This window comes from Epinephelus fuscoguttatus, linkage group LG6 (assembly GCF_011397635.1).
Source record: "Epinephelus fuscoguttatus linkage group LG6, E.fuscoguttatus.final_Chr_v1".
NCBI classification, from domain to species: Eukaryota; Metazoa; Chordata; class Actinopteri; order Perciformes; family Serranidae; genus Epinephelus; species Epinephelus fuscoguttatus.
Window position 1 is genome coordinate 4,752,579 of NC_064757.1, and position 12,874 is coordinate 4,765,452.

The following is a 12,874-nucleotide window of genomic DNA, read 5'->3' on the forward strand; positions in this document are numbered from 1 at the left end:
TGGGACTTTCATTGCATGTTGCCCCCTTCTGTCCCCACATGTTGTGTCCCTACTACAAATGTTTCAGCTACATCTAAAATGTCTAATAAATAATGTGAAGATGAATTTACTGCTGTTCTCTGTTTATTACCTATAGCTTTTCTTTTTCTACTTTTTGTCAAAAAGAATGAACCACGATCATCAAGACATCCCTTTAAAGGAACACTTCACCCAAAAATGACCATATGTAAATCAGTTAGTAATGCTGTGTTACCGTGAGAAAACTTTTCTTGCATACGTTAACGGAGATGCTAAACATTACTGACTGATTGATTGTGGACTGTGTGACGGCATAATTATATCACAACATCTGTCTACAAACTCTTACACGACTCGTGCAGTATAATCCAACTCACATTAACCAGGTATATGCTAAGTCCCTCCCAAACACATGCATTTTCATTAAAACCTTAGGATTTGAAACTGAACTAAAGGCAAAAGTTAATACCCTTTTCCACTGCACAAAAACCCATTAACCCGCTAACATCTGGCTTTTTCATGTACTGGGAAAGGTTACAATCGGCATTCACACCCTGATCAAATGACCCTGAACTAGTTTCAGGTATTTATTGGCTTCAGTTCCGATTGGCAATAATGTAAATACAACACCTGGGTGAACATGCTAATTTTAGCCCCTAACTGGCGGGATGCAATGATACGCTACCATAAAATACCGCCTGTCCCCGTCCAAGCAGCACTCGAAACACTGATCCAAGTTAGTCTGCAAATATATGAGGAGAAGTAACCACCATAAAGTTTTCACAGGCCTCCATGTTCCTTTCTACTGTTTACTAACCTGTTGGACATAACACTCTGGTACTAAAGTTTTTTGTAAAAACGCATGTTTGGGGAGCACTGAACATACAACTGGATGAATGAAGCTTGGATTTAACAGCATGAGTTGTGTAAGTCTGTAAATGCATGTTTTGATATTGTTTTGTTGTTGTTTACCGTGGTCTCCAATTAATCAATATAATTACTGTTTTTGGTCGACATACAAGAAAAATGCAGCTCTCTTCACAAATTCAAGGTAATATAGTACGACTCATTGATTTATCATTTTCATCATTCATTCATTTATCATTTTGTGAAGTACTCCTTAAAGTGCATTTGAGAAAACAGTCTACCCAATAATGAGAATAATTGATGATTAAAGGCAACAGATACATTTACTCAATCCAACACCACATCAGTTTTAATATGACTATAAACAATAAATAAATAATGTTCAAAGTAATTCTGAGTGACGCAGGAACTTCTGCATTTTATAGTAACTAAGGCTGTTTCTTGAATCCCAGTACTTTTTTGGTACTAACCAAAATGTGTCTTTGGCACGGAAACCTGTCAAGGACTGAGCGCAAGCATTAAATGTCTGGTTAAAGTCATACTCCAGCTGACTTTTTCTGTGATTTGTTCAATCAAGACTTTGTCTATTTGAGACAAAGTTATTGTGAATCTGTTTAATTTGTTTTTTCTTTCCAATACTGTTTATCTTGCCCTAAGTAGGGTAACAAAAAAAGTATTCGGGTATCACATCGCCAATACTATTGGAAAAAAAAAGTCAGCCCTTACAGATTCTAGAAATCCCTCTCCAGTCTCTTACTTGCACCTTTGACTTGAATGGCCTTCCGATTAAAATCCACTTTGTATGAAAGCTTAATTTCACATTTCTGACATGACTCTGCCCATATCTTGGTGTCATGATAACCAGTCTTTATCCTGTGAGAGCTCCGGAGATACAGTATCTTACCATCCAATGGATTCCCTTCCTTCATCCCCTCCAGTGGCCTGGTTAGGGGGCCATAGTGAGAAGCATCCAGGGTTTTACCAGTGTGCCACACCCTAAACTCTACTGCCCAACCTGATGCTCTGTTTACCCAGCAACCTCTTCTCTACCTGATCCCCACCTCACACTGCAGTGGACCAGCATGTCTTGGTCATCCAACCAGTGTTCCAGCCCGCCCCCTCCACAGCTCCACCCTACTAATACCACTTCTTCACTCTCACAGCAGTGGCAGCAACCCCCCACCCCCTTACAATGCTAATGACCCGACTACATTAAGTCACATATAAGAAGCTTTTCACATTCAAATGCAACACAAAGAGATAGCATGTGAATGTATACAGGCAGAGAGAGAGAACAGAGGCGTGCCACTGGGCTCGGGATGATTCACAGAAGCAGGCGACCTGTCACGCCAGACAAGTTGGTAAGCAGGCAGAAATATGAGGACACGTGTAACCTGTTGGTGTGATCAAAGGCAGTCTCGCCGTCTCCCGGGTTACTTTACACTAATACCATAAGAGTCTGCTGCCATATGTCACTATGTCAAAGGCAGGGCTTGTAGGAAGGACCTGGTCAAAGTGCTATAATTGGATATGAGTTTACATGTAGATTTAAGCATTAATATTATTTAAGGTTTACTAAGAGTTAATTACTGGGGACTATGGGAGAGTAATCTGACCTAAACCCAGTTTATACATACAGATTTTCAAAGAAGTTCTTCAAATTGACACAGATCTTAATGACCAAAATTCTCAAAGTTTAGCCAGCTTCTTGTTTACCATTACATTCCTGGTCAACAAAGAAACTTTTTAGGGTTATTGTGAGAACTGAAAATATGTCAACAAAGCCTGATCCTCAATTTGTTGGTATTAGAAAAACAATATTATTTAAACCAAATATATCTGTATACAATTTTCTTTATTTGAATACAAATATATTTGGTTTAAATAATATTGTTTTTCTAATACCAACAAATTGAGGATCAGGCTTTGTTGACATATTTTCAGTCTGAGTAACATAGTAGTGCTTGTCAATACTAGTAGGAAGTCAAACCCAAGTGACGTGGGGGGGTCGGGAGAGGGTGGCATATGTCACCCTTGACCTTAACACCTTTCCTACCATGTGGCGAAGATGAACAGAATAATCAGCCATGTTGCCTTTAACCTTGAAGTCAAATGGAGCCTCTGCTGGTTATCCACTGTCATGTGACGGGAGGCGTGTCCGGAGACTGGGCCCGAGGCTGGGGGCCACTCATCAGGACATGTAGGATGTAGTGCTGGCACACCCATAAGACACTCACAATGCTAATACCACTTCTGCTAATTCATATTGGACAGGCTCTCTAAACTGGAATGTTTGTAAAATCATTTTCTGTTGAATAAAAAGCATACTTGATTTTAGCTGATGTCCATTATTGACAATATGTTTATACATAAGCAATAACTTTACACAGAATTTGTTTTATAGGTACAAGATGACCTTAGGTGTTCTCTTGACTCGTGGGCCTTTGGTGAGTTTATATTTGCAAAATTAGGCAAAAGGTGATATTCTAATTTTAAATTAGATCGTAGTCAATTGCTCCAATTTCATGACAACAGAAAAAGTGTAAGTTGACACAAAAACAGTTCTTGAATGTGTTTTAAATTTAAAATCTAATTAAAATCTGACACCACAAATGTTGGTGAGATACCAAAATTTAAGCCATTTAAAAATCCATATATCTAGAACATTACACACAATGATCTAACTTTAGAAAGTCGCTGTTGCTGTCAAAAGGCCTGCCAAATATACCCCTTTTCCACCAAACTTTGTGCACTCAAGTTTTTTAAACACAGGCAAACCCGCTATAAACAGGCGATAGACTCCTTCCCCATTACCAGTAGACCAGAGCTGTGTACACGGCTCTGCAGCAGATGAGTATGCCTTTCTCTGTGTGTGTGTGTGTACTTTTCATTTTTTTAATGTGTCATATTAGATATCACTGATGGGCTAAAAAAACAGGTTAGTAAACAGTAGAAAGCAGCATGTGAAAACTTGACTGTGGTTACCTTTTTCTATGTATCTCTTACTTATTCAGTCTCTTTTTCAACTGCAGACTAATTTGGAATGATGTTTGAGTGCTGCTTGGATGGAGACTGGATGTATTTTGTGGTGGCACATCATTCCATCTCACCAGATAAGGGGCTAAAATTAGCATGTCCATACAGGTGTTGTGTTTCTATCAATGCCAATCAGAGTCATAGCTAATAACTATCTGTGACTACTGCAGAGTCACTGACAGTGATTCCCCCACTGTTGACTGTGTGCATGATGTCGAAACAAAAATACATAGGAAGAGTTTATAAATGTTGGCTTCAGCACAGCCAGTCGAACTGCAGAGGCCTCAGTGTGTTTTATGTGCAGAGGTGCTCAGTAATGAGAGCTTTACCATTAACACATTGGACAGACATTTCCAAGCAAAGCATTCTCAGAACTGAATTTATTCAACAGTGTTTTGGCAGTGTTAGTCAGTAATGTGTGTGATACATTTGTTTTAGTTAAGGGTTTATGTATGTCAGTTTCCATGCAGGAAGAGTGTCATGTATCAAATTATGTGTATGTGTATGTGTGTGTGTGTGTGTGTGTGTGTGTGTGTGTGTGTGTGTGTGTGTGTGTTTGTGTGAGACTAACATTAATGTGGTGGTGACAAGTGAGAGTGGTGATTTTTTTTTAATGATAATATATACATTTTAATTCATGGTTTGTTGTGGTCTTTCTGAGTAGTTTATACATATAGATGTCAAGGCAATTCATGGTGTGTTTTTGTAAATTTGGATTCCAGAGAGATGGCAAATTTCTCTTTTGGGTCTTGAGCTGAAAACTTAATCAGTCCTAAGTGGCATGGTACATATTTTAGCTCTATGTTGGCAGAAAAATCAGAAATTGCAGAAATACCAATACAGATATGAAAAATATGTGTATATACCACACACACACACACACACCCACACACCCCAAACCAACATTCGAGAGACATAATAACTCTCCACACCAGCAGATGGCAGTGGTCCATAATCATCATTCAAAAAGGGAATTGGAATACCATCTTGATGCTAGTTAGCCAGTTAGCACATTAACAACACAATCCAATGTTGTTGAACAATAACAATGGCATAACATAGAAATAACAATCAATTACCTTCCCTGTTATATGGCGGCTGATCTCGTCCCTTTGCTCGTAGGGTAAGGAACTCCTCCTTGTTTTCAAAATTTGTGGACTTTTTTAGTCTCCGTTCTTCTTCTGAGTTAGGCACTTCGCACTAACAGCTACTTTTTAGATCTGCCACAGCAGGTCACACATATAATATGATGTCAAAGCATCACACCCGTGCCACCCATGATGTTGTCCTGCAGACTACCTGCAGTGAAGAGAAGTCGTTTTGGCTCAGTTACTACCTCCGTTCTCGCCTCAGAGGCTAGACCCCTTTGTCCCCCCATTCCCTGATCATACCTTACATACAGCACGGTGAGGCGGCATAACAGCTTGACGTTCCTGCTCTGAGCAGGCAGTGTAAAGGGGGCTTTATAAAGTGTTTGTCCACCAGAAAGCACTGAGAAGTGAATTTCTTAACCATGAATTATTCCACTTTGTCCCATTTTTTTGAGAGTTTTTAAAAACATATGTATATGTTTATGTTTAAAAAACAAAACAAACAAAAAAAAAGGATATTAGCTGATACTTTGATATGGGATTTTTTAAAGACACCGTATTGACCTTAAGATCCAGCACTGGTCAGGCTCTAATCTACACTCAGCCCTCTGTCTGCACACCAATGAGATTTAAACAGAAAGAAACCATATCAGATTAATTGTAAAACTCTGCAGAATTTTGTTCATTTGACAATGACATTAAGACTTAAACTCCTAAAAGCATGTTGTTGTATCTCTCAGACATGAAAAGTGTATCTTAAATTAGCATGAGGCAGCCTGAGCATTCCTGATAAAGTATGTTTGTTCTTGTGTTCCTGACTTTCCTACTCCTGACAAACATGCAACAAAGTCCCCTTTTACAAGCCCGAGTTGTTAGCTAAAATGCTAATTTGAGTCAATGCCAGCTCGAATGAGCTGTTTTGTGGCTTTTTTTCTGCATTTCCCTAAACATTAGAGTAACAAAGGGCATTTCTTTTGTTTGAGCTCCCCTCCCCCCTCTGCACACTGTCACATAGGCCAAACCTCTCCACTCTTCAAACAAAGAGCTTCAAGAAAAATGGAAGAAGGCCACACTGCTCCTGTTTTACTCCAAATATAAATACATACATTCTGATTTCCCAAACAAGTAACAGCGTATATTTCCTTGAGTATCAATATAAAAAAGTCAGCATTTCATTGTTTGAAAAAAGGACCACAAGTGTTTCTAAAGCACCTTCAGACCTTTCCCACCTCTCTGCAGATAAAAACACACTGTAAGTCCAGCTGCCTCTCAGGTACTGTATATAGCAGAACCAGAAAGAGATGTGAATCCCACATTAAACTTTTAATAAAATTTAGATAGGAGTTAATTCAGGTTCCTACCTTCTTTTTTCTTCCAGAGCTTTGGGGTGTTGGCTTGTGGGCTAAAACTTGAGTGAGTTGCCTCACCTTGCCTGAAGGCCAGTGAGACCACCTTCAAGAATTTCTTTTAACAGAAAAGTTGTTTATAATTCAAAGTCCTTTCGAGAGAAAATAGGTGGAGAAACACACAGAAAAGAAGGCTCCTCATAAATTCCTTCCTCTGCCGAAACATTTGGATTTTTATTACTGCTAAATTCAACCACATGAAGTGCATGGTTTTCTAAGGAAGATGTTTTACTCATTGTAATGGGTATGAGTTACATGCAATTAGATTTGTACCTACGCACCAAACAGAAAGACAAAACTAGAGATCACTTTGTGAAGGGATTACACAAGCCACAGCACCAAATATGTCCGAATGGTAAAATGGAACACAAGACATGAGTGAAATGAGTTTGGTGAAAAAGGTGAGCAATGCCTCATTATTTCAATATGTCAAAGATAATGATGGATAAGTGGATGGGAATGACTCATTTAAACTGGGCTACAGCGATCCGCGACTTAAAACGAATGTGAGCCAGGGGCGTAAAATGAGGGGCCAGTGGCCTCTCCTCTACTTCTTACCCTCGTACTTCCGGACCCCTTGCTTGATCCACACCCATATTTGAACTCAGCATTCATTGCGATCTCAACTACACACCTATTAAGTTTCGTGACTACATCTTGCATGGCTGTGATGCTATCGTGTTGATGAATTCTGTAGACAGACAGACAGACATTCAAACACCTGACAAAGAACGCCAAACCAATTGTGCAGTATCTCTCACTATAACTGGTATCTACGAAAACACTTTCTCACTCCCAACTCTGCTCATTACATGCATTGTGCCCTTTAAAAAATAAACTTCAGAGTTCACAGGAAATATACAGTCAGTACTTTTATATGCTCAGTTAAGTGGAGCTACAGTTATAGCTTAAATAGGCCATCCAATTGGCCCACTGTCCTTGTCACAGTATAAAAGCACGGGATGGGACTCGATTTATTGCCCATAGTATGTCAGACTCCACTACGATAGGTCGCGATATGCCCACTTTCAGCTTGTTAGTACTGAACCTTTTTCCGGTTGACTTATTACGCCACAGACCAAACAATCAACAAACAAGTTAGCTACAGTTAGTGGCAAACTGGTAACATGGTGGACAACTTTACAGCTCTGTACATTTGTCCATACATTTTGTTAAATATTTAACTCTTCAGCTGACACAGCATGAACTGTGTCTCCTTGTCCATCCATGGATGTAGGTTTTGCCATGTTTTTACCAGCTTCTTCTTCTGTTACACATTTAAGATTTGACTTCCAGGTCAAAGCCTGGGACAGAAACTTGAGTTTGTGTCCGATTCACTGTATACATGTAGAGGTAATTTGAGTACCTATCACATTATTTGGGTGTGTTAGTCCCACTTTGAGAAATTCAATTTATTACGATTTCAGTCCAGCTAACATGTCTACGTGTATTTTAAGTCCGGACTAACACAAATAATTGATTTCCTCTAATGTCATGTAAACTTACTGAGTTTCTGCCTGTTGAATGCATACAGTCTTAGTTCAAAATAAGAAGATAGCTCACTGTTGATATAAAAATAATCTATTCTCTAACAACAGTTCTTGATTTTGGCCATTCTTGTTTTCATTTACACCAAAGCAAATTCCTTGTATGCAAAAACCTACTGAGCAATAAACCACATTCTGAGTCTTATTGTACAGGACATGAACTGCGGCCTCCAGGGTCAAAGTCCTGTGTTTGTTTGACCCATCCACGTACCTTTCTGTGCACCCTACTTAAGACTCTCTTGCTCTTCATACTACGGCAGTTGAAATGGCCTGGTGTCACATACAGATGTTAAAGAGAGCCTTGATGCATTGTAAGTGACGCTGAAGGCCAATGACCAAGCGTTAGTATATGACGAGTTGGAAATGGGTTGGTCCCCAGGACAAACAGACACACAGACACAGACACAGACACAGACACACACACACACACACACACACACACACACACACTAGCTGCTGCCATGCTGTCTTGGCTGGTAATAACATTGCTTTGTATCTTACTTGGATGTATTCAGTAAAAACCCTACTTACAAAAAATGTTCTTTGTCAGTAAGGAAAATGTAAGTACACCTCCTATGTGATGTTAAAATATCAAGTTTCTATTAGTTATGGGGAAACAATTGAAAGAACAAAGCATCACAATATTTTTGTGTGGCGATATCGCATCACCACACAATGCCAAGTACCGATTTTTTTTTATTATATAAATTATTAATTAAACTTTAAACTTTTGGTAGCCTACTAGAATAATAAAATCAAGGGGGTCCTTATCAAATTGAATGAATTGAATTGAATTAAACTGAATTTGACTGAACTGAATTGAATTGAAACACAAGTCATAATCTCATTCATCTGTTTCCATGAAAATGTGGTCATGTTGTTTTAAAGAAAGAAAAAGCTGATGAAAGAACTGAATTATTGGTATCATTTTTATCAATTATATTCATTTATCAATTGATAAAATTAATTCAGTGGTTGTCAACTTGAGCTATGGGACCACCCAAGGGGCCCTGAGTTAAAACATAAACGGTCATAAATTGATAATTAGATACAAGAAAAAAAAACACATTTTTCTTAAACAAAAATTATGCAAATGTTTTTGTCTCGTCTTTACTTTTGTCTTGTCTTCGCTTTTATTGACACTATCACCTCTTTAGGTATCTGAAAAATCCTTCAAATAAAGGAAAAAAATCTAACTCTTCACCATCCATCATTCTGATTCATATCCAAATTATGGATAAGACCTGATGGCACATCACAATCACTCAGTAACATTAATGTAACATTAACATTAGAGAAAATCAAATAACTGTTAGTCAGACTAACACACCCAGACAATGTGATTGGGAGTCAAATTAGTCCTGCATGTACACAGTCAATCAGACCCAAACTGGCCTAGGCGCTCTGTGCATACTCCACAGTTTCCACCCCAGGCTTTGACCTGGAAGTCAAATATCATTAAATGCATAACAGAAGAAGAAACCAGTAACAACATGATGAAATATACATCCAGAGCCATGCATTTTTGGACGGACAAGGAGACACAGTTCGTGCTGTGTCAGCTGAAAGATATAAATATTTAAAAAATACATTGATGGAAGGAAAACACGGAATGACTACCTGTTCAAAAAAGTGGCGGAACAGCTGGAAGACACTCGATTGTTTGGTCTGTGATGTAAAAGGTCCAATACTAACAAGCTGAAAGGGGGCATATCACCACCTATCGTAGCAGAGTCGGACATACTTTGTTCAATAAATCAATTCCCCTCCCATGCTTGTACACTGGGACAAGGACAGCAGTCCAATAAAATGGTCTAGTTGAGCTCTAACTGTAGCTCCACTTAACTCATGGACTCACTTAACTGCATGGAAACGTACAGGCTGACGTGTTTTAGGAGGTCACAAGCAGAAAAGAACCCCTGGATTAACTGACTAGTTATTTTCATGTCCAATCCTAATCACTAGCCTGTTGACAGCCTGCTATCAGTCCTAGTGACAGTGGATATGCCCCCAGTAGATCACAAGTTGTATCTAAACATGACTTTCAGCTGGTCTCTGTTCTCCGGTCAGGACTCTTTGTGACATGCCACCTCAGAGGCTGCTGCTTCCGTTTGTTTGAGCTCATTGCGGCCGTACTGGAGCTGACCTTGGGGCTAGTCCACTCTTGCAGATTAGATTTACAATGATCCACCTCACATTTCCCAGATACATCTGCTTTTTGGAGCCCTGATGACCAGCAAATCAATGTAGCTGTTCTCTGCCTGAACTTCCAAAGGGCATATAAAAACAGAGGTGACCTGGCCACCATCATTGAGTTAATGACCACTAAAAAAGCCACTCATATGAGCCGCCATTCATCATGCTTTAATTGACCTGACGGAGGAATTATCAATATTCTACTCTTCTCTTTCTAACAAGCTAAGAACTATAAGACACTGCTGGTAATGTCTGCGACAGTGCATCTGTCTGTTCTCTCACAAGCTACATCCATATTGAAACTTATTTTGTAGTTGAAACCTTAATTGCTGATAGTCTCCTGCTCCTCTCACTAGTGGATGCACTAAATTAAATCATCACTTTCAACACATATTCAAATATATACACACACACACACACACACACACACACAGTACTGTTACCTATTAAACAGTTTAAGCAGAGTAAAACATGACAATATTATAACATTAGGTTATAACTCATTTAATTCTTATTTACTAACACACTGTATGGAAAGGGTTTTGCTGGATGATCCTGTTTCAGGGCCCCAGGGCCAAACGTTGCTGTTGAATATACACCCCTGTCTCCTGTGCACACCCCTGTCTCCTGTGTATCAAGTACTGTATGTATCCTGTCACCTCCAAGTCCTCATGGAGGACACAGATATGAGACATTTTTAATGGTTAGCTAATTCAGTTTCTTGGCGAGAGTTAAGATGAAGAATGCCAATCCCCTGAGTGTAATTTAAGTATAAATCATCCAGAAGAATAGAGGAGCTGTGTTTTTTCATGAATTGCTAACATCAGTGTGAATACCTGGTCAGGGCTCATTTATACTTTCTTTACATACAAACATAGATTTCAAACATAACTGTCAGAAAAACAGACCAGACACCAAAACTACTGCCACAGTGCCAATTTGCCGTGATAGTTCCAGTGTCAACCCTAATCCACATCTCTCCCTCGTCTTTTAGTCTTCCCTCTTTCTCATTTTACTTCTTTGCCTATGCCTTGAACTTCTCCATATTTCTTGTCTTTAATGATGACATACTAATTGGATAAGTTTGATACTTTTTTTATTCCTGTGACCTCTGACCTTTGTGCTTTGTTGTTGGTTATTTGTCTTATTTCAACATATTCTCAACCTGGCTTTGTCAGTGGACCTGCACATTAAAATATGACATGACAGTGCCCTCCTACATCTGTTTGGTATGTTCACGAACAGCGTGTCAATGTACGCTTGTTACATGCATTGTGTCTTTTCAAAATAAACTTCCGTTTTCACAGGAAATGTACATTTTCATCTTGTTACATGCACACAGTCTTTTTCAAAATAAATGTAGGTAAAACACTTCCTTTCACTTCCTTTCATTTCCTTAGGTTTAGGTAACAAAAGTTTGTGGCTTCAAGGTTTTCAAAATTGGCTCACTGAAAGTAACTCCAGATTCAGATATTTACTTTCTGTTGTGGGAGTGTGGATAAGGTGTGTCATCAATATGCCAACCAGTTGCTAAACCTTTAGTGGACTAAACCATACCATAACTAAACAATGTAACAAATAACATAACATGCAAATATAAAATGAAAATTTCAAAAATTGTACAAATGACATTGCATTGTTACACAAATTATTTCACTGATTAAGTGATTGCTTAGTCCAGCGAAACTGTAGAAAATGAAAGACAAATGCTGTTTGAAGGACTGACAGCCCAGTGTAGGATTCCACTCAACTACTTCTTTAGTCTGATAAACTGAGACTGTGTCAATATGTGCCACAGGATTTCATTTTTTTTTTTTTTTAATGAAGCAAAAACCTGATTAAAAAATAACAACAAGAAAAGTAATCAATAAAACTGTCATCAATTAATTGACTTTCTGATAACTGCTTCCTCAGTTTTATTCTGTGTTAAAACTAAACTACACAATTGTGGAATTCACTGTCCTGGAGCTGAGTAAGATTCTGAGGCAGCGAGAACACTGGGCCAAGTCAGCATTGGGGGGGGGGGGGGGGGTCAAAGGTTAAACCGTGCCTTTGTCACAAGACTGAAGAGGAGGGACTTCTCAGCCTTTTACAGTTTTTTTACAATAGGATTTAAGCATTTCTCAATACAGACCTTACTGTTTCACAACTATAGCAGCAGCATTCTGTTGAATCAAATGGTTCCCTCAAGAAGTAAGTGCAATCGAGCTCTGAAAAACATGAAGATGCCTTCAAACTGAAAGACTCTGTCATCTATTACACATAGAAATTTTCTAAGAAGAAAACATGCGAGTCACACACACAACACATTTCACAGGACTTTTACATGCACTGATAATATGCTAACCAATTCATAAAACAGAAATAAGACACAAGACTCATAATAATATCAGAGGCCTTATAAATATGTTGTCTACCAGCAGGGCTTGATTAACCACTGGAGAGCCAAGAGTCAGAAATAAGCCCCTTGTTTCTCCTACTCTCTGTGCTGTGTGTATCTATCAGCTCCTCATGCGTACTTAGTTTGTGGTAAATTAACCATGCAAAAATGTATTTAGAAATATGCCCAATGTAAGCACAATAAAAACTTTGTAATTAAGTCCTCAAAACTAGACTTTAACTCTTCTATCTGGGACCTCTTAATGATGATGATGACAATAATAATAATAACAATAATAATAAATATAGCCACAAGCAGCAATTCCGGGGTCCA

General features: G+C 38.7%; 1 protein-coding gene across 1 annotated transcript in view; it reads right to left on the reverse strand.

Annotated features, from left to right (window-relative positions):
* Positions 1-12,874, reverse strand: part of nr6a1a (nuclear receptor subfamily 6, group A, member 1a) — a 140,012-nt gene that overhangs the window by 38,507 nt on the left and 88,631 nt on the right. The window lies entirely within an intron of this gene.